The sequence below is a fragment of the Leiobunum rupestre genome, chromosome 11, assembly GCF_980474605.1.
Source record: "Leiobunum rupestre chromosome 11, qqLeiRupe1.1.hap1, whole genome shotgun sequence".
In the NCBI taxonomy this organism is placed as follows: Eukaryota; Metazoa; Arthropoda; class Arachnida; order Opiliones; family Sclerosomatidae; genus Leiobunum; species Leiobunum rupestre.
In genome coordinates, this window is record NC_143394.1 from 41,555,551 (window position 1) to 41,575,115 (window position 19,565).

Below are 19,565 nucleotides of genomic sequence, written 5' to 3' on the forward strand. Positions count from 1 at the left end.
CAATATTCTATCGGTATGTAGGTTATCTTAGATATATCCTAGAAAGCAACCTAATTGATCATCAACTGGAAAGTACCAAGCTCTAGTATTATGTTAGAATGCAAAAGAATGTTACTAAACTACCAAGATTCAATCACTACTACTCTCACAATAGGAAAGCAGCGTAGACTGTATAGTGATGGCTAAACAAAGTCTATAAATTCCAAGCTAACCAGACCAAACCCTTCCCAAAGACTATATAGCACTATTTCAGTAGGACTTGAAACTAGGTCTATTATTTGGTTTTAAAAATTAAATCACCTTTTCACAAATCTAAGTCTACATCCAGTAGGTTGATTCTTGTAAATAGCTAGCGTAAGCCTTATTGTCATTTAAAAACAAGATACCGTTATAACTTTAAATATTTATCCGATAACTGAGTAAGCTTTCGCACTGATATCTACATAATTAAAAAAGGAACTATGTTTGCCAGAAATGGAAGATAAGTATGTAATATCTGTAAACGAGCCTCCCTGGTTCAAGAAAACTCATTCTTTTGGTTTCCATTCTAAAGACCTAGAATCAAAAGATACTCACTGTTCCCGATATTTTGACCCGGTAGGCGTGGTCTAAATCGGAAAGCTTACTGAGGTATGCAAGCCGCTTTGAAGCGCCTCAAGAATTCTGTTCAACTACCACTGCTAGTTGGGGCTTAGAAGACAGTACGTGCGAGAAAGGATAAAGTTAGATTAGGCTTAGCTCATAAAATATTTTAAGTTTAGAAATTAAATGAATTCCAGTGAATTTGAAAAAAAAAATACTCAGCCATACGCGGCTGAGTGGTTATGTTTACTTAACACAATGGTTAATTACCATTACTTGATCTTTTAAAGAACCAATTTCAAAGATAAAAGCTCTAAACCTCACTAAGCCTAATCATTTAACCGACAACAACGTCGCCATTTTGTCAAAATTGAACGTGAACGCTCCAGTTTCTCTCAGTGGCGGCGCTAGGGGGTAGGCCTTAAAATTTTGAGGGGCCCCAAAATCACCCTATAAGGGGCCCCAAATTGATCTAGAAAGGGTCTCAAAATTGTCCCAAGAGATAAAATTATTTATAAATAACAATGAAACAATTGTCGATAATGTATTTAGATATTTTTGAGGTATCTCCTATAGTAAATAAAACCAGTTCTGTTATATTTGGACTCGTTTTACTGTTGTTAGAACTTTTTTGTTCGTCATGTACATCAGTACTTTATTTTATTGAAGCATTTCGTTGACAAAAGGGAGGTCGGGGGCCCATTTACTTGGTTTGCCTACCCTCGCGAAAATTCCTGGCGCCGCCACTGGTTTCTCTACGAAACTACGCCGGAAATCGACTTCAAGGACTAAAATTACTCGTGATTTTCCTATTCCCAGTATATATTAAAGTCTGAACAGTGAGTCTCCTATGATTCTTGGACCCTGATAGAAGGGCATACAATCGTTTTAGAAACTACATCGAAAAATCTTTGGTTAACACGAGCCATTACTTATTTTAGACGTAACCAGCGCACTGACAGAAAAGTGAGAAACATTGATCTACCATAAAAATTATGGTTCATAGTCCCTTTAAATTATTTTTAACTATAAGATGTATTTAATATATTTCTTACGATAACTGATAAAGACTATTCAGATTATAAATTTTCACTGAAGCCAACTAATTGTTAATATCCGTTGTACCAATTACTTGACATTTTTGACCACCGTTCATACCATCCCATATTATTATGCTCTTGGTAATTATATAGACAGCGTTCTTTACCATTGTGTCGAAAGTTGAGTCACTAAATGTGAGTGGTCGAAGTTGTTCGTTGCGCAAAAATTTCGCCAAATTATCTGTTCATACTACACGTTTCACTCAATATTAGTTGGAAAACCTTGCTGGATAATTAATTTTCCACAGAAAATTGTACAGTTTGAACGCCCATTTATTTGCTCGTAAAAATCATTCGTATGAAGGGCATTATGTTTGTTAGAAATTCGATGACCTATTCGATAAAAACAGCTGCAGGGTGCGCTGGATATAAAAGATAAATTGATAAATATCTAAATGAGGTGTAATATTATAGGCAATTTTTATCTTGATACTTCTTCCTAGATGGAAAAAATGTGTAATGCACTTCTGGTATCAGAGAAATAAGTAAATGTTTTGAACGTTCAAATGCATTCTAGTTACAGTATAATAAAATATGAAAAGTTCAAATAATGTTTCCATAAAAACTTGCAAAGGTTTCAAAGCCATACTTAGGGGCCTTATTTTCCCTGTATCGCAGGCTTGTTGCAATGCGGGTTATAAACATAGCTTATTATTATTAATAATATTAACTTTATTATTATATCATAGACTATATAGTAACTCGATTTCAACCGGACTACAAACTAGAGTTGTTAATTTTCCGGAAAAATTAAATGTGAAAAAAATTAATTTTCCAAATAGTCATCGATAGCTAAGCCGCAAAAATATAATTTAAACCTCTAGATTTGACGGTAAAATTAAAAGTTCTTGAATTTCGGAGGGTTTCAAACAAAATAAACGAAATCTGTCAACACTGCTATCTTTTTAGCTTGGCAGATAAACTTTTATCCGGCAACGCTGTTTTTTGTTTCATCGAATTTTTTGCCTAAATTGGTCGGCGGCTTTTTTTACTTTTATTTTAAATTAACAATCAGAAAAATAAAAAATTGAAACATAAATTACTTTTTAAGGGTTTTTATTCTAGCCTAGTCTAGAGGTTTAGTTTTACTTTTGGATTCGACAAAATGAGTCAAAAATGCCGCGAAATTTAAATTTGCGAACAATAAAGGGCTTGAGTCGCTTGCGGGGCTTGCCACCACCCTCCTACGCATTGTAACCCGGCCACCTGAACTAATGGCTTTAAAAGTCGCTCGATGACTTAGTCCTAAGGTGGTGCCTTGGGTATTAGCCTAGCTGATTATTATTATTATTATTTTTAAAAAAAAAATTCGGAAATCATGGAAAAGTCAGGGAATTTAAAAATGGGCCTAAAAAGTCAGGGAATTTTAAGAATTTTTAAAAATTCAGGGAAAAGTTAGGGAATTCAATTTTCTCTTAACAATTTTTGAAGGTAATTTTACTCTAGATCTATGACAAATTTATGATTATCATTTATTTCCTTAAAAGTTTGGCTAAATTTTTTCAACATTGCAATAACCTTTTTACTGAAATATAAGTCCATTTAAATTAACTAATTTCTGATCAAAGTAAAATATAACATAAATATTTTGACCTTAAAAAGTCAGGGAAAATCTCTTTAAGTGGTCAGACAAAAACAGGGAATTTGAATGTGAAACTTTTGTGGCAAACCTTGAAAAGTTTCCGAAAAAAAGGCCTCGGAAAATTTCCGTAAAATTTTACGACTAACAACTCTACTTCAAACTAATTATGTAGAAAGAGTAATAATGTAATATGGTGTGGATAGCGTATCTAGCGGCTACGAGGGACACTACACGACATAAAAAACAGAGTTAGATAACACGCCCAAGGTTTTTTATTAGTCCATGGGCGTTATGAAATCAATAGGCTGTTTATATATTTCTGTTGTTTTTTGGTTGGTGATGCATTTTGTCTTGTTATGGGCTGGTTGTTATGATCATTGCACGGTTGTGTCCATACTACTCCAGCAACATCGAAAAAGGTAGGGAAAATGGATGTCTGCCGTGTCACAAGAAACTGAAGAGTCATCAATGGGGGCTGGACTGCCCCCCCCCCCGCCACTGTTGCGCCGCCATATACAACCAATCACCATAGAAACGCGATTTCGTAATACGCGTACATAAAATGATATACATTACAGCGGAAAACTATTATTAAATCGATTGAAATGTAATCCATATTTGTAGAATTAAAAAACACTGCTTCCCCCCTTTTACTCCCACCCCCCAAATACGTCTCTAAACCAAGTCTCATTAAATGTCAATCAAAAATAATGATTAATTTCCAACGCCTGTCACCGGTTAGTTAAATAGTACAGGGGAATATACCACCCATGTGGTTGTTATTTTATTATATCCTCAACCATTCAAGGTATTTTATTCAATATAATACCATAAGTTTGATAATTAAGAATCACATAAGTGTGTCAGTTCATTATTTATATTGAGAAATATTTTAACATAGAAAAAACACATTTTTGGTGGAATATTTCGAGATTGGACCTAAAACGTGTTCTTTGCCTCGTCGCCATAGTGACAATAATTTGTTTATAAATGTTTTACTCGTTAGAGGCGCTTATCCTTTTGAGTATGACGATAATAATAAATACGTTCATGTCGTCCTTTTGATAAGCCCGCGTATTTTCTCAAAATAGTCTCCCTAGATAAAAATAAAAACATTCCTGTCGCACTTATAGAAATTAATTATAGACTTTTGATAAGCCCTCAAATATCTTCTAAACATAGTCTCCCTATATGACAATAAATACATTCCTGTAGCACTCATAGAAATTATTTATAGACTTTTGATAAGTCCGTATATCTGGTCAACATAGTCTCCCTTAGAAATAACAATAAATACATTCATGTCGTCCTTTATAAATTAATTATAGACTTTTGATAAGCCTGTGTATCTTCTCAACATAGTCTTCGTAGATAACAATGAATATATTAATGGCGCACTCGAACGTATAGAAATTAATTATAGACTTTTGATAAGCCCGCGTATCTTCTCAAAATAGTCTCCATAGATAACAATAAATACGTTCATGTCGCACTAATAGACTTTTGATAAGCCCGCGTATCTTCTCAACACAGTCTCCCTAAATAACAATAAATACATTCCTGTCGCACTTATAGAAATTAATTATAGACTTTTGATAAGCCCGTGTATCTTCTGAACACAGTCTCCCTAAATAACAATAAATACATTCATGTCGCACTTATAGAATTTAATTATAGACTTTTGAGAATACATCTAATAGCCATCAAATAGAGACGTTTTTATGGTAATATAAAATGAAATCGGTTTTTTTTAGTATAGGTCCATTGTTGTCGGTTTCAAGGGGACAGACGGGTATAGGGGGCAGTGCCCGGGGCGGGTTTAATAACGAAAAAAAAAACCGGCGTCGGATCAGACTAAAGGCAACCTAAATTTATAATGCGCGTAGGCGTATATACGATCCCGGCTCTTTTTCTTTGGCTTTTTTGCTCGCGTTCCGGGAAATATTTTATATCCAAAGCGAACATGGCGCCACGGTGACGCACGATGCAGACAACGCCTGATTCGGGGCTGTTCCACGGACGCTTCTACAGTTTCATACGCGCCAGCATGTGGAAACCCCCTCCCACTCTACCGTATCACTTTCCCTATTATTATTAATAATAATAATATGAAGAAGAAAAACGCGCCGTGTGTAGGAAGCGTTGAAGGGTGCATCTGATGATGTAAACATGCAACCACTCCCCTTATGTATGCACGGTGTAGTTTTCGTTCTGCAAATATGCCTAAAGACCATTTAAAAATGATCTTGTTTGCCGTGTTGACTTTATCCGCTATTAAAACGGTCCTTTGCCCATTATATCGCATATGTTCTTCTATAGATCATAAATCGTGTTTGTTTTCATTGGCTTGGGATATTATTTTTATCCATTTTATATTTTAAACGTAGCTGAGGGATTTTAACTTCAATATTAATATTTAATTCGTGTGGGTCGTAATTTTAAACTAAGTTGAGAGATTATAAGTTTTATATTAATATTTAATTGATGTATGTCTAAAATTTAAGCGTAGGTGACGGATAATAAATGTAATATTAATATTTCTTTAATGATGTGAATCAAAAATTTAAGCGTAGTTGACGGATTATAACTTTAATATTAATATTTAATTGATGTAGGTCTAAAATTTAAGCGAAGTTGAAGGATTATATCTTAAATATTAATATTTAATTGGTGTAGGTTCAAAATTTAAGCGTAGTTGAGGGAATTTAACTGTAATATTAATATTTATTTAATGATGTGGATCTAAAATTTAAGATTAGTGGAGGTATTATAACTTTAATATTAAAATTTAATTGATGTAGGCCTAATATTTAAGTGTAGTTGAGGGATTATAAATTTAATATTAAAATTTCATTAGTGATGAGGGTCTAAAATTTAAGCGTAGGTGACGGATTATAAATTTAAATATTAAAATTTAATTGATGTGGGTCTAAATTACTTAAATGTTTAATTCGTTATTGTGCAAATAATTAAGAAATTATTTTAATGTTAGTATATTTTAATGTAATATGTAATAGGTAATTAAAATTAAAAAATAATTGCTTCTTCATTGTTTTCAATATTTAATCAAAATCTTGTAATTTTTAGGATCGTGAACCTTCGTTAGCCGTGTCTTACGTACAAAATTATCTATTTTTTTATATTTTTCAAATTTTAAAATGAAAATTTTCGTTGTTTTGTTGGAATTTTTATTACATTAAATAAATTAAGTTTTTAAATGGAATAAAAAAAATTATTTATAATATTTGTTTTTCTCCTCTTTCATTTCGGTACGGAAGCAAATTGAATATAAATCAAAACAGAAAATAATAGTTATAAAAACAGCGTCACCACCGCCCAAGTGCGTGTTTATTATTTGCTCCTAGTTTTTGGCATTATATTCTGAAGGGATATATGTCCTTTGATGATTTGCCGGCATGCATCATTAGAGTTCTGATTACTTATTTTGCTCCGTCTTGTAATTTATGTAGGATTGCGCCAACTCGAGCAACGTTTCAAACCTCCCAAATATTATAGTTTTGCCTCGAAATCGATATTAAAGTCATCAGTTAGTCGATCCTCCCGGGAATATGGTATATTCGGACCTTATACGAATTAAAACGCGAGTTCGCCGTACAGATCGCGTGTCTGGTTTTAATATATTTCAAGCTCGTGTGTGTGCTAGGCGTTTCCGATTACTTGACTGTCCCAGCGGCGGATCACTGTGTATTCCCCACTAACATTATTTTGTTCCAAATTTTTCTTCACTTCATTAATAAAAGGAATCTTTTTCCTAGCTTTATTTATTCATAATATATTTCATTTCTGACAATTTCCAATTCCATGCTTATCGAAATGAAATATTAATGTTCTTTTTTCTCTCTGTTTCGTACGAGATCACCGTTGTATCATGATTTCTTTCGCAATGGTGCTATAAAAAGGGCTCTCTGCTTCTAAAGCAATTTTGCTAAAGAAAGGGTTTTCAGTTTTTGCTTAAAAAGCAATGGTTCTATAAAACGGGCTTTCTGCTTCTAAAACAATGGTGCTATAGAAAGGGCTTTCAGTTTCTGCTTAAAAAGCAATAGTACTTTAAAAAGGGCTTTCTGCTTAAAAAGCAATGGTACTATAAAAAGGGCTTTCGGCTTCTAAAGCAATGGTGCTATAGAAACGGGTTTCAGTTTCTGCTTAAAAAGCAATGGTACTTTAAAAGGGCTTTCTGCTTAAAAAGCAATGGTACTTTAAAAGGGCTTTCTGCTTAAAAAGCAATGGTACTAGAAAAGGGGCTTTCTGCTTCTAGAGAAATGGTACTATAAAAAGGGCTTTCTGCTTCTATAGAAATGGTACTATTAAAGGGCTTTCTGCTTCTAGAGAAATGGTACTATAAAAAGGGCTTTCGGCTTCTAAAGCAATGGTGCTATAGAAAGGGGTTTCAGTTTCTGCTTAAAAAGCAATGGTACTTTAAAAGGGCTTTCTGCTTAAAAAGCAATGGTACTAGAAAAGGGGCTTTCTGCTTCTAGAGAAATGGTACTATAAAAAGGGCTTTCTGCTTCTATAGAAATGGTACTATTAAAGGGCTTTCTGCTTCTAGAGAAATGGTACTATAAAAAGGGCTTTCTGCTTCTATAGAAATGGTACTATTAAAGGGCTTTCTGCTTCTAGAGAAATGGTACTATAAAAAGGGCTTTCTGCTTCTATAGAAATGGTACTATTAAAGGGCTTTCTGCTTCTAGAGAAATGGTACTATAAAAAGGGCTTTCTGCTTCTATAGAAATGGTACTATTAAAGGGCTTTCTGCTTCTAGAGAAATGGTACTATAAAAAGGGCTTTCTGCTTCTATAGAAATGGTACTATTAAAGGGCTTTCTGCTTCTAGAGAAATGGTACTATAAAAAGGGCTTTCTGCTTCTATAGAAATGGTACTATTAAAGGGCTTTCTGCTTCTAGAGAAATGGTACTATAAAAAGGGCTTTCTGCTTCTATAGAAATGGTACTATTAAAGGGCTTTCTGCTTCTAGAGAAATGGTACTATAAAAAGGGCTTTCTGCTTCTATAGAAATGGTACTATTAAAGGGCTTTCTGCTTCTAGAGAAATGGTACTATAAAAAGGGCTTTCTGCTTCTATAGAAATGGTACTATTAAAGGGCTTTCTGCTTCTAGAGAAATGGTACTATAAAAAGGGCTTTCTGCTTCTATAGAAATGGTACTATTAAAGGGCTTTCTGTTTCTAGAGCAACGGTACTAAAAAGGGCTTTCCACTTTTAGAGCAACAGTATTATTAAAAGGGCTTTCTGCTTTCAGAGCCACGGTTTTATAAAAAAAGGCTTTCTGCTTTTAGGGCAATTTTACTATAAAAAGGCCCTTTTTCTATTTAGCATATAACACATTTTTTATGTTTAAATCAGACATTCCTCTATTGCTTAAAGTGCGTTAGAATCACCATGACGAATTTTTCAAATTATTCTGGGCTTCTTTAAAATAGTTCTAGTGATATTTAGTTGATTAATTAATAAGATTTAATGTCAGACGTCGAGGCTTGTTTGGTGCTCAGTGTCATTATTGGATTTAATTTGTGAAAACGTTTTTTAAGTACTTGAGGAGAGAGTAATTTGCTCATGAAGATTAGTCTTACAAGGTCATATAACCCTTCATAATAGACCATAAATTAGTCGTACATATAAATTATAGTATATAATTTATTTATTTCTATAACCAATAAGAACCACCACACTTTTGCTAAGAATGATTTGAAGATATTTGATGTAAACACGGAAATGCGTGTTTTTGCCGCCATTTTACAAGATGGCGTGGGAAACGCATACGGACATTACGGCACTACCACTAGGAAGGTGAAAACTGCACTTTCCGAAATATAACTTGTTGAGGTTAAAGGTAATAGTTAGCGTAGTTAGCTAACGTGGCATGATGGGCTTTCCACCACCCTCCTACGCGTATAACCTAGCCACCTGATTTTAAGGCTCTAAAAGTTGCTAGATGGTGCCTTGGGTATTAGCCTAGCTGATTATTATTATTTATTTTTTTAACATTTTTTGTTTCAACTGTAATTGACATTTAATTTTAGAAAAATAAATACTGTTGATATTTGATGAAAAATACAAAATGGCCGCGATCAGAGTATAGTGAATAACCACATTTTCTTGTTTTACCGCAAACAGAAAACTGTTCTAAACAATTATTTGTAGATTCCATGGAAACATATTTCGGAAAACAACGCGCAATTCATCAAATAGAAGAAGATTAATCATGAATAGTTATTAATTTAAAAAAATAAAATGCGGAAAGATTTCCAGAAAATTATCAGCAAATCGGAAAAGTAAAAAATTTAAACTTAAATTACTTTTTAAGGATTTTTAATGTTTTTATCGATATAAATTATAATATACTACAAAACATTAATAGTGTTACATTGTTAATCAGTTTAAACTTGTCTAGAGGTTTATATTTACTTTTAGATTCGAAAAAATTAGGCGAAAATGCCGCTTTATTTCAATTCGCAAACAATATTAGACTAATCATGGAATGAATACTTTTTTTTCCCGGGAAAATACGGAAAATGTTCCGGAAAAAAAGGCCTCGGTCATTTTCCGACTTACAACTCTAATCCCGTGACACTTTTACCAAAAGATATAAGTGATAATTTTTTCGACTTTTCACTTGGAACACGGTATTCGGTATAATACTACCCCTTTAATCTAGTCGAGTAATTTTAAATATTGAAGAAAAACTTCGAAGTATAAAAAATGGCGAAATAAATATCTATTGTTTATAGAGGAAAATTTAAAAATACACCGCCATACGTATTTCGTAATCCACCCATAAATATACAATCTTTTGTTTTAAAAATCCGCCTTTATCAATACACACTTTGAAAACACAAACCTCACCGCAAAGTCTGCGGAAAAATCAATCGAAAAGCGGTCAAGAATTAGCCGTCCCGTCACTTAAAACAATGCGTACATAATATTAATAATCTTTTTCAATAATAATCAGCTAGGCTAATACCCAAGGCACCACCTTAGGCCTAAGTCATCAAGCGACTTTTAATATAGAAATAAATTAAATCGACGACATGCTGGGATAAAAATTATTCTTGTAAAGAAAGCTAAAACCGCTATTGAGTTATACGTATTCACTGGTTCGCTTGGACCATTTTTTCTTATATATTTATTCTCTGTCGGCGGGAAATTTGGATTAAAGCAGGCCTGCATTGACTGAATATATAATGAGCAAAAGTCGGTGTCTTTTTCAACCCCCCCCCCCGGGGGGGGGGGGGGGTGACGAAGAGTTGGGTGGGGAAAGACGGCAAAATTTGCATTCAAATAGTGTCCAGCTCTGAAATTGTAGCTTCGACGTTAAAAGGGGGCGCTACTGGAGTTACGGTATAAACGTTTCAACGTATAGGGCTGACATTTAAGCCTTTGTTTTGCTCCTGACGCAAAAAAGGCGCACTTTCTGTAAAGTGTATCGCGGCGTTCTCCTACAAAAATTACCATGCAAGTAAACGCGCCGCTTTTGAAAGCTTAACTATCGTCCTAAACAAAAGGTAATTGCTTAATTGTATAGTTAACTTTCTCTTTTAATAACGCGATGAGAATTTATACGGTTAGAAAACCGGAATAGTTATTAAAAAGCAATTTTAAGAAGCCCGAGTCGACATTTTATATTGTACGGAGAAAAATAAACAAGGCCTGCCCGAGCGTATCCAAAAAGGTTATTAAAACTTACCCGGATAATTAAAATACTACCTAATTAACCCCTATACGGTGCGCTTCTATCGTGGCTTTAAAACTCTTGTTTTTGCCGTTGCATTCAATTAATATTTTAACGTGTTTAAAAAAGGCGAAATTAACTGAAATAAATTAATTTGTAATTTCGCGTTTTAATCTTATTCAGATTTAATTACTATTGCAATTTCTGATTTGCTTTTAGGGCTACTTTAATCTTGAATTCCGTTTAAGGATGTAATACCATAAGAAAAATAATTAAACATAAGTATGTTATAAATTTTAACAGCCATTCCTAGTCATGCCTTACGTTTTTTCTAATGTTTCCTTTACAAAAGTTTCTTTTGAAATTCTACAAAAATGTATTCTAAATCCTGTAGAAAAATTGACCGCATTTCTATAGCATCTACAGAAATTTTGGGTATGGTTGTGTAGAAAACCTTAGATTTTCTATAGTTTTCTATAGTTTTCTATAAAATGTTATAGAACCATCCATTGAAAGCCATGTAGAAAAATTAATTTTTTCTATAAGATTTTATAGAACCATCCAGCTAGCAAATAACATGGGTAGATGGATCTCTAAGAAATATAAAAATCCTTCTGGTATTATTGAGAACCAAATACAAGATCAATGCTTAGCCGTCATACTTATTAAGTTACTTATAGTAAAAAAAAAAGAAATTGTCTCTGACTTGTCGGGGTGCTGAAGTTAAATTAAATTTACTATTTCTTCGCACGCGACGTAAATAAATTTTACGATCTCCGTAACGAACGCCGTCTATCAAACGTCGTTGAAATAAAAAATAAATTTAGCCTATCATCATTTGTATAAGACTACTGTAAACGCGTGTCGACCGTGGGGACTCCAAAACTTGTTGTAGATGACACACCGTTTAGCGTTCTGTTTTGAGTAATGTCCTTTTTTCCCATTCATAAATTCCTCAAATAGACCAATAAACCGAAAGAGATCGTGCACAAGGTTGTGGTGCGATTTTCAGGCTTTCGCCGGAGTCATCCGCGCTTTTTTATTGCCATTTGGCAAGACGGTCATTTGAAACCCCTTTGCATTGATCGAAAGAGCCAGGATTTTGATAATATTAAAAAGGGAAGGAACTGGGAAAAAATCATTTTAAAACGGGTTTTATCGCGTTAAAGAACCAGATTTTTTTGGCTCCGTTCTCTTGATAGTTATTGATTTTTAAATTTAAGGGGAAGAATCTTATATTGATTGACTATATAATTACATTACTACCTTATTGTCATTAAAAGATATTCTGGGTGGTGGGTGGGCTTGTGTGGGAAAGGGGACGTGCGGGGGCTATTTCATTAGGCTGCAAATTAAAAATTATGGTTTTTTTCTGTAATATTCAGTTTTACTATCGGATAAATGACGGATCTCTTTTTTTACTACTATTTTTAAAAGTAACAGTTTGATAGTGCTTACCGGAACAGGTGGGCGGTTGAAACCGATTTCGTATTCATTAGTTATTGATAATTTATGATACTACGTTATCAGTAACGTATACGTTATTAAAGATAATAATGATATTATAATAATATCAATTGTTACGTATCAAGTATGATATAAAATAGTGGCGTAGCCTGGGGGGACAAAGCGGGCACATGCCCCCCGAAACGCGTGGTATTTACAATTATTTTTTTTATTTTTTCAATTAAGTGCCCCCCCCCCCCTGAACTAAATTCCTGGCTAATCTACTGATACAATAATATACTTATTTATATTTAGGAAGAATATATGTTGATATGATTTTCGGGCCGAATTGATTTTTTTTAAGAATAAGAGGCAGAAACATGTGGGAAAAACTGGTATAAACCGGAAAAAACCGGAAAAAAGTGGAAAAGACTCTTTTCATGCTAAATAAATCATTGATATATCTATTAAGTGACTAATTTGGTCATTGCAAATAGAATAGACCAGAAGAAGAGTGAATAGAATAGAAGAATATACTGCTTTTATTTATTTTTTATTGAATTTTGCCACTAGAGGTGGAAAAAACCATGGAAGTACGATTTTCCACACGGTTTTTAACAGGAAAACAATAGGTGGGAAAAACCGCGGAAATATCTAGTTTTTTTCACCCGGTTTTTTCCACCCTTGGCAAAATTGTGCCAACCCTGGCTGAGGGGGATTGTAACGTTTTGGCTCGAAAAGTGTATTGTACCTTACCCGACTTGTTCGTCTATTATATGCCGAATTTTTGCATATGAAATTAACAGGAAAATTTCATGACATTATAATTTCAATTATAGCGCATTTATTTATGCCTAAAATATGATAATGGTATTATTAGCTATTCATAAATAAACCCAGACGATGGAGATTAGGGATCGAGCACCTGTATAAGTACTTAATTTGCCAGTTGAAAAATAAATGCCGTCAGTAAGTTTCGAGTATACGACTGCCACGAGGGTCAATGAATTAATATTTATGTACCCGAGACCAAAACACCGTACTTCGAAGACCAATCGCTTCGAAAGAACTAAAAAGAGTCAGTGGTTTATCTAAATTCTTTTAAATAACAGTGTGAAACGTGATGAGGCACTTCCTCAATCCTTCGATCTTATTCAAATTAATGGGCGGTTTGAAGGTGTGAAACTTTTATTAAACTGACTCAGGCGTTCGACGCAACTTCTTCATCAATATATAGTGTTGGAAAAACGCGTTGCGGGAGCTGCCTTTGTAATAAAACGCGTTTCTTATCAGGGACCAATCAAGGAAACCGGGTAACCAATAATTATAGCTATTTTCGAGTTGGAACTGTATATCATGAAGCGGTTTTGGAAGATAAGTTTACCAATAATTAGTTCGTGAATATCTTTATGGAAATGTAACGGACGTATAGACCCGAATATATAAATGGATTGGCGAATCAATCTTAGACAAAGAGAAAGACCTCTCTTTATAGAAAGTCAATAAGATGACCTTTAGACGCGTTTAGGTAACCTCTCACGTTCGTGTATACGGCTTTGGAATATTTTGGGTTATATAGACGGGCTCGAGACTACGTCGTTGCTTAGAAAACAAAGTTGTTAGGGCCACGTGCGGAGACCCGTGATAGCAGATCCATCAAAGTGTCGTCTTTGCCAACGATTTTAGAGGCGATTCGCCAGGGACTACGCCGTTATATCGGCCTAGTCAAGGATCCAACGAGCCTGTCCTTTACGTAAGCAGTAATCGAATATCATAATTGCGCCATTACATATAGATGGAGCTACTGACTTCTACATTGGTCTATAGACTGAGATAGTGGACTCGGAATTTCTTAGTAAAACAATTAAAAACCATATAGCTTCTTTCGCTCTTAATTATTAAGAAAGGCTTTCAGAAATAACCGTATCCAAAGAGTTGAATTATAACCTGGAACTTAGTATACGCTATAGTATGTAGTTTATGGCGAAGAAAATTGGATAATTTTTTTAGATGAGGAAGATTGGATAATTGGTGGTTTGCACAGTACGAATTTGGTTCGGGGCGAGAGCGAGATATAAAGAAGCATCAGGGTGCAATGCCTTCTGTTCAGTCGTGGGATATTTTTCCTTCTTGTATCTGTAAAATTCCCATTTGTATTTCTGGGAATGCAGTTTTCAAAGATTTGCATTTAAACAATTCAACTGCGGCTTAAACGCGAAGCCACAATATTATTTGGTTGGGGTGGAGGGCAGGGTTGCTTGTGTTTTAGGTAATCCTTTACGCTTTACGAAGGCACGCAATATAGTTCCACTTGACAAATTTAGATGTAACCCCATGCCGGGTAATTACGCTTTATTTATGGTGTGTAAAATCATTCGAGAGAATGCGTGTGGGCCGTACGATTGAACATTGACAGTCAGTTTTGTGTTGGCAATTTTATTTCTTTGTAACTGTCGCGAGAGACTCGGAACTGCCTATTACGTATCTCGTGTCAACAATGATAATCTTAATAAGCGTTTAATGGAACCCATTGTATAGGAATATGTATTTCATAATTTATTTATCATGTTTCAGAATTTAAAATGACTGTTATGTGAACGCGCGTGAGCCTCATCAAATGTTTGTCAAATCTGTTGACTGAGGTTTCCGAGAACAGTCAAGGATTTGATTCTTTGTGTTAAATCTCGGATTCTATTAAATCGAGCTTAGGTCTAATACTCAATAATTATTAGCTTTACCTTATTAGCGTTTTATATTTATTTAACCTATGATGAAATGTAAACCACTACTCCTAATGATTATCGTATCAAATTCAGGAATTCTACCTTTGGAAAGCCAATATCATTTATTATTTTAAACTTTCTTCTTGTTTTATCTATTAAGATAAAAAATATTATATAATAGAACATTATTTTGTTTAATACAAGTAGAACTATTTGGTGCAATACTAGTAGCACTTTACTTTGGGAAATGCTAGTAGCACTTTTTTTGTGCAATACTAGTAGCACTTTACTTTGGGAAATGCTAGTAGCACTTTATTTTGTGCAATACTAGTAGCACTTTACTTTGGGAAATGCTAGTAGCACTTTATTATGTGCAATACTAGTAGCACTTTACTTTGGGAAATGCTAGTAGCACTTTACTTTGTGAAATGCTAGTAGCACTTTATTTTGTGCAATACTAGTAACACTTTACTTTGGGAAATGCTAGTAGCACTTTATTTTGTGCAATACTAGTAGCAATTTACTTTGGGAAATGCTAGTAGCACTTTATTTTGTGCAATACTAGTAGCAATTTACTTTGGGAAATGCTAGTAGCACTTTATTATGTGCAATACTAGTAGCACTTTACTTTGGGAAATGCTAGTAGCACTTTATTTTGTGCAATACTAGTAGCACTTTACTTTGTGAAATGCTAGTAGCACTTTATTTTGTGCAATACTAGTAACACTTTACTTTGGAAAATGCTAGTAGCACTTTATTTTGTGCAATACTAGTAGCAATTTACTTTGGGAAATGCTAGTAGCACCTTATTTTGTGTAATACATGTAGCACTTTATAGGCGTTGTATTACTTCAGGTCGAAAACCAACTATTATTCACTACTACTTTAGCTGGGTTGTAAATCTGTAATTCGATTATGGACCTTTTGACAAAGAGCAAAGTGAGGTACGGTACCTGAAGCAGTCGACTCAACTTGGAGCTGGAAATCTTAACCCACGATCACAAGCATCCCAACATGCAATGCTACTGAAATAGGTTATTTAAACATGACGTCACTTCTGGCGTAACATTAAGCAATCCCATTGGTTGTTGCCCATCGTCAAACATGATAGGTTCAGACGAGTGAAGCATATTAGATATTGCGACTAGATTAAAAAAGGAATGGAAATCTCAATAGTCCTGGTCTGTAACGCGTCACCTTCATGTTGGCAATATCGCTCAAAATCAGTTTTCATGATCAGTTTCTCTAGATTCTAATAGTTTAAAATGTCCCTCAAAACAACATACTGTGGAACTTTGAACAATGCCTTCTTTAATACTACTTCCAATAGTACATTTTTATTTTAGTATTTACACTCCTAAAACATATTTTCAGGTATAGAGTACGCTAGCGCTTAAAATTACATTTTGATTACCATACTTAATTTATTATAGATAATTAAAGTTACTCCCGGTGTTAAAGAAATTGCGAAAATAGCCTTCAGGCGCGACATCATATCCTAAAAACTAATAAACAAAATAAATCAACAAAACTATTTTAAGCACTTATCAATACACAGAAAAACAGTTTTCGGGTGTACATGTTAAATGAAAGACATTTGACCTTTACACTTAACCTTCATCCTCGGGTTTTAACATTTAGCATTTCTGGCACTTTCTGGCACCAGGATGAACAAAAGCTAGATATGATTGGCGCTAGTTTCGTTTAAAGTAGCAGACAATTGTTCAATTACGTTCATACACTAAGCAGCGTACGAAATATTTTAGAATATACTCACAAGGAGACGACCCGAGGTGTTACACACCGATTTCGTTCAAACTCGAGGGATTGGTAGACCTTCATGTAACTTGAAAAATCCTAAAGGGAATTTATTCAATGGGCAACGGTTTTGCCATGGCAACGAAAAATGTTTTTGACAACATAAGCCATATCGGTTCATTTTCACCCATTTGGTTCAAATTGATCCAAATTTCATCAATTTTGATTTTTTTCGTTAATTTTTTTTATAATTTTGGTATTTTAAAATCGGTCCAAATCCCATGTTATTTTCAATGGGAAAATTTCCATTTTATGTTGTCAAAAACATTTTTCGTTGTCATGGCAAAACCGTTGCCCATTGAATAAATTCCCTTTTGGATTTTTCAAGTTACATGAAGGTCTACTAATCCCCCGAGTTTGAACAAAATCGGTGTGTAACACCTCGGGTCGTCTCCTTGTCAGTTTTAGAGAAATGGTGAACTTCCTCGAAAACAACAGACCTTATTTTTCACAGCGTTATAAATTCTAATAATATTGATTTTACATTTAAACAAAATAACCGAAAACGTTTTATAATATTCCATTTAAAATTCGATATAAAAAATTGCCTTACCATATAGTAAGAACGAAAGATTGTTTTCGGGTGTGGAAAAGTTGAACGCTGTGCCCTGAAGAACTGTTAGTTTTGCTATAGGGTGGGGACATTGGCGAACAAATGGTTGTTTGAGGACTCAAATTGGAAAATTGCGTTTTTCTCGAACTTCCTTTCAGAACAACGGCCTTATATCGACGTTACAGACCTGGTAATTACGGTATACAGGCCTCGTAGTGCCTTTACTTTAATATTTCCACGCATTAAATATTTGGAGAACGGTACTACTGAATGTATAAACATTAGGCTAATTGCGTTGTTAAATTTACCTTACGCGGTACTTCATGGAAACTTTACTCAAATAGCACACACCTCTGTAATATTCACACTTTTTGATGCGTCCTCTATACGTAGTTTAATGATCGCTAAAGACGCTAAGCGCAGTATCGAGTTTGTAAATATTCGAAAAGTCATTTGGGGCTATTGTGTTCGTAATGTTATGACTTGTATGACTGCAAATCAAACGACAATAAGGATTAACTTAATTTATCGCTAAATTATATCTGTATAGAACGTGACGTATACATTTTACAGTTACAATTGCGCAAATTGTTATGAGGTTCATAAATATTAATAAATCAATTGATACTTTTATGAACTTCATGGTTTTTATCCATAGTTAATTATCAAAAGATATTTTAAAATGCATGTAATATATTAAAAATATGGACACGTTTGGAGCATCTTACGAATCACTCTTCTATTATGACGCATCACGTCAAATTTAACGAAATAAGGTCCATTAAGCACTTAACAGTACAGAAGCCACATCTGAACAAGACGATTCTCAAATACGAAGAAATAATGAAATTAATCGACGAAGAAAGAAATTTGCAACTCACCTCTTTATTTTGTTGCCAGAAAAGTGATAATTCCGCGCGAATGACGATCAAAAGATGGCAATAGCTGGACTGATAAGAAGCTCTCTTATAAGGAAGACAAAACCGGATTTAACGCGCTTCTTACGAGACGAGTAAAAAGACGAAGCCGCGGGTCCAAGCGGGTGGAAGGCCGCTCTATAGTCCACTCTTCGATGTCTGGCCCTAATGCTATCATAGAAAAAGCTCGTGTTGCGGGTTCCTCCTAAGATACCCCAGCGGTGTTAAGACTCTCCGCTCACCCCGCGCCTTCACCTGCGGACTTCTAAATTGATGGATTGTTGCGAGGGAAGTGCTACGTATAGACCAGCGCGCACCCGAAGAGAGGAGCCAAGTAGAAATAAAGTATAAAAAAAGTCCAAGAAATGCCTCGAAAGCCAGAAAGCTTTCCTAAAAGTGTGTTGGATATAAGAGAGAGAGAGTGGGACTCCTTTTAACTGAATGCACGTTTCGTGTACTCGCTATACGAAACTTCTATAAATTGACTACGACTCATTGGCTCTGGTCTAATACGAAGGTCTCCCGCTATGGGCACCAGCCAGAGTCGAGCGAGGAGCCACGGAAGTCGAGGACGCTGCGGGAATTCTATCAAGCCATTCCCAGATAGACCCGCCACTCAATAAAATAAATCGCCTGGCAAAACTACGGCCGACTTTGAAATCATTAAAGAAAAGACGCGTTATAATTCTGTATTCAATACGAAAGTAATAAAAAAATTTAGAAGAAATATTTATTCAAATTATTTACATATTTTGTTTTAAGGTCTATTACGTCTATGAATTTCCACTCCTTAAGTTCTTCAGTTTCGATTCGACTTTGACACGTTACAATAATTGGGCTTCGTGATACCTATTTCATCCCGCACCAGAACACCAACGATTCGCGGTTGTTTAACTTAAATTTTTTTTTATTTTTATTTTCGAAAACGGCACGCGCGCGTGTAGCGCGACATCACCGTCCACGAGCGTGCTCGGCTACGAAAAGAAATAAAAATCCGTTGAGAAACATGTCGCGACTCGCCGAGAGATGGAACCCTATTCGCGATAACCGTGTCGTTTCCCGCCAAATTACCGAGGAATCCATTCTTACAATATTATCGAAGCTATTCTGGCCGGGGGAAGCGATAGTTTCTGGCTGT

General features: G+C 34.7%; 1 long non-coding RNA gene across 1 annotated transcript in view; it reads left to right on the forward strand.

Annotated features, from left to right (window-relative positions):
• Positions 1-19,565, forward strand: part of LOC149922857 (uncharacterized) — a 301,904-nt gene that overhangs the window by 126,195 nt on the left and 156,144 nt on the right. The gene's annotated exons all lie outside the window — the stretch shown is intronic.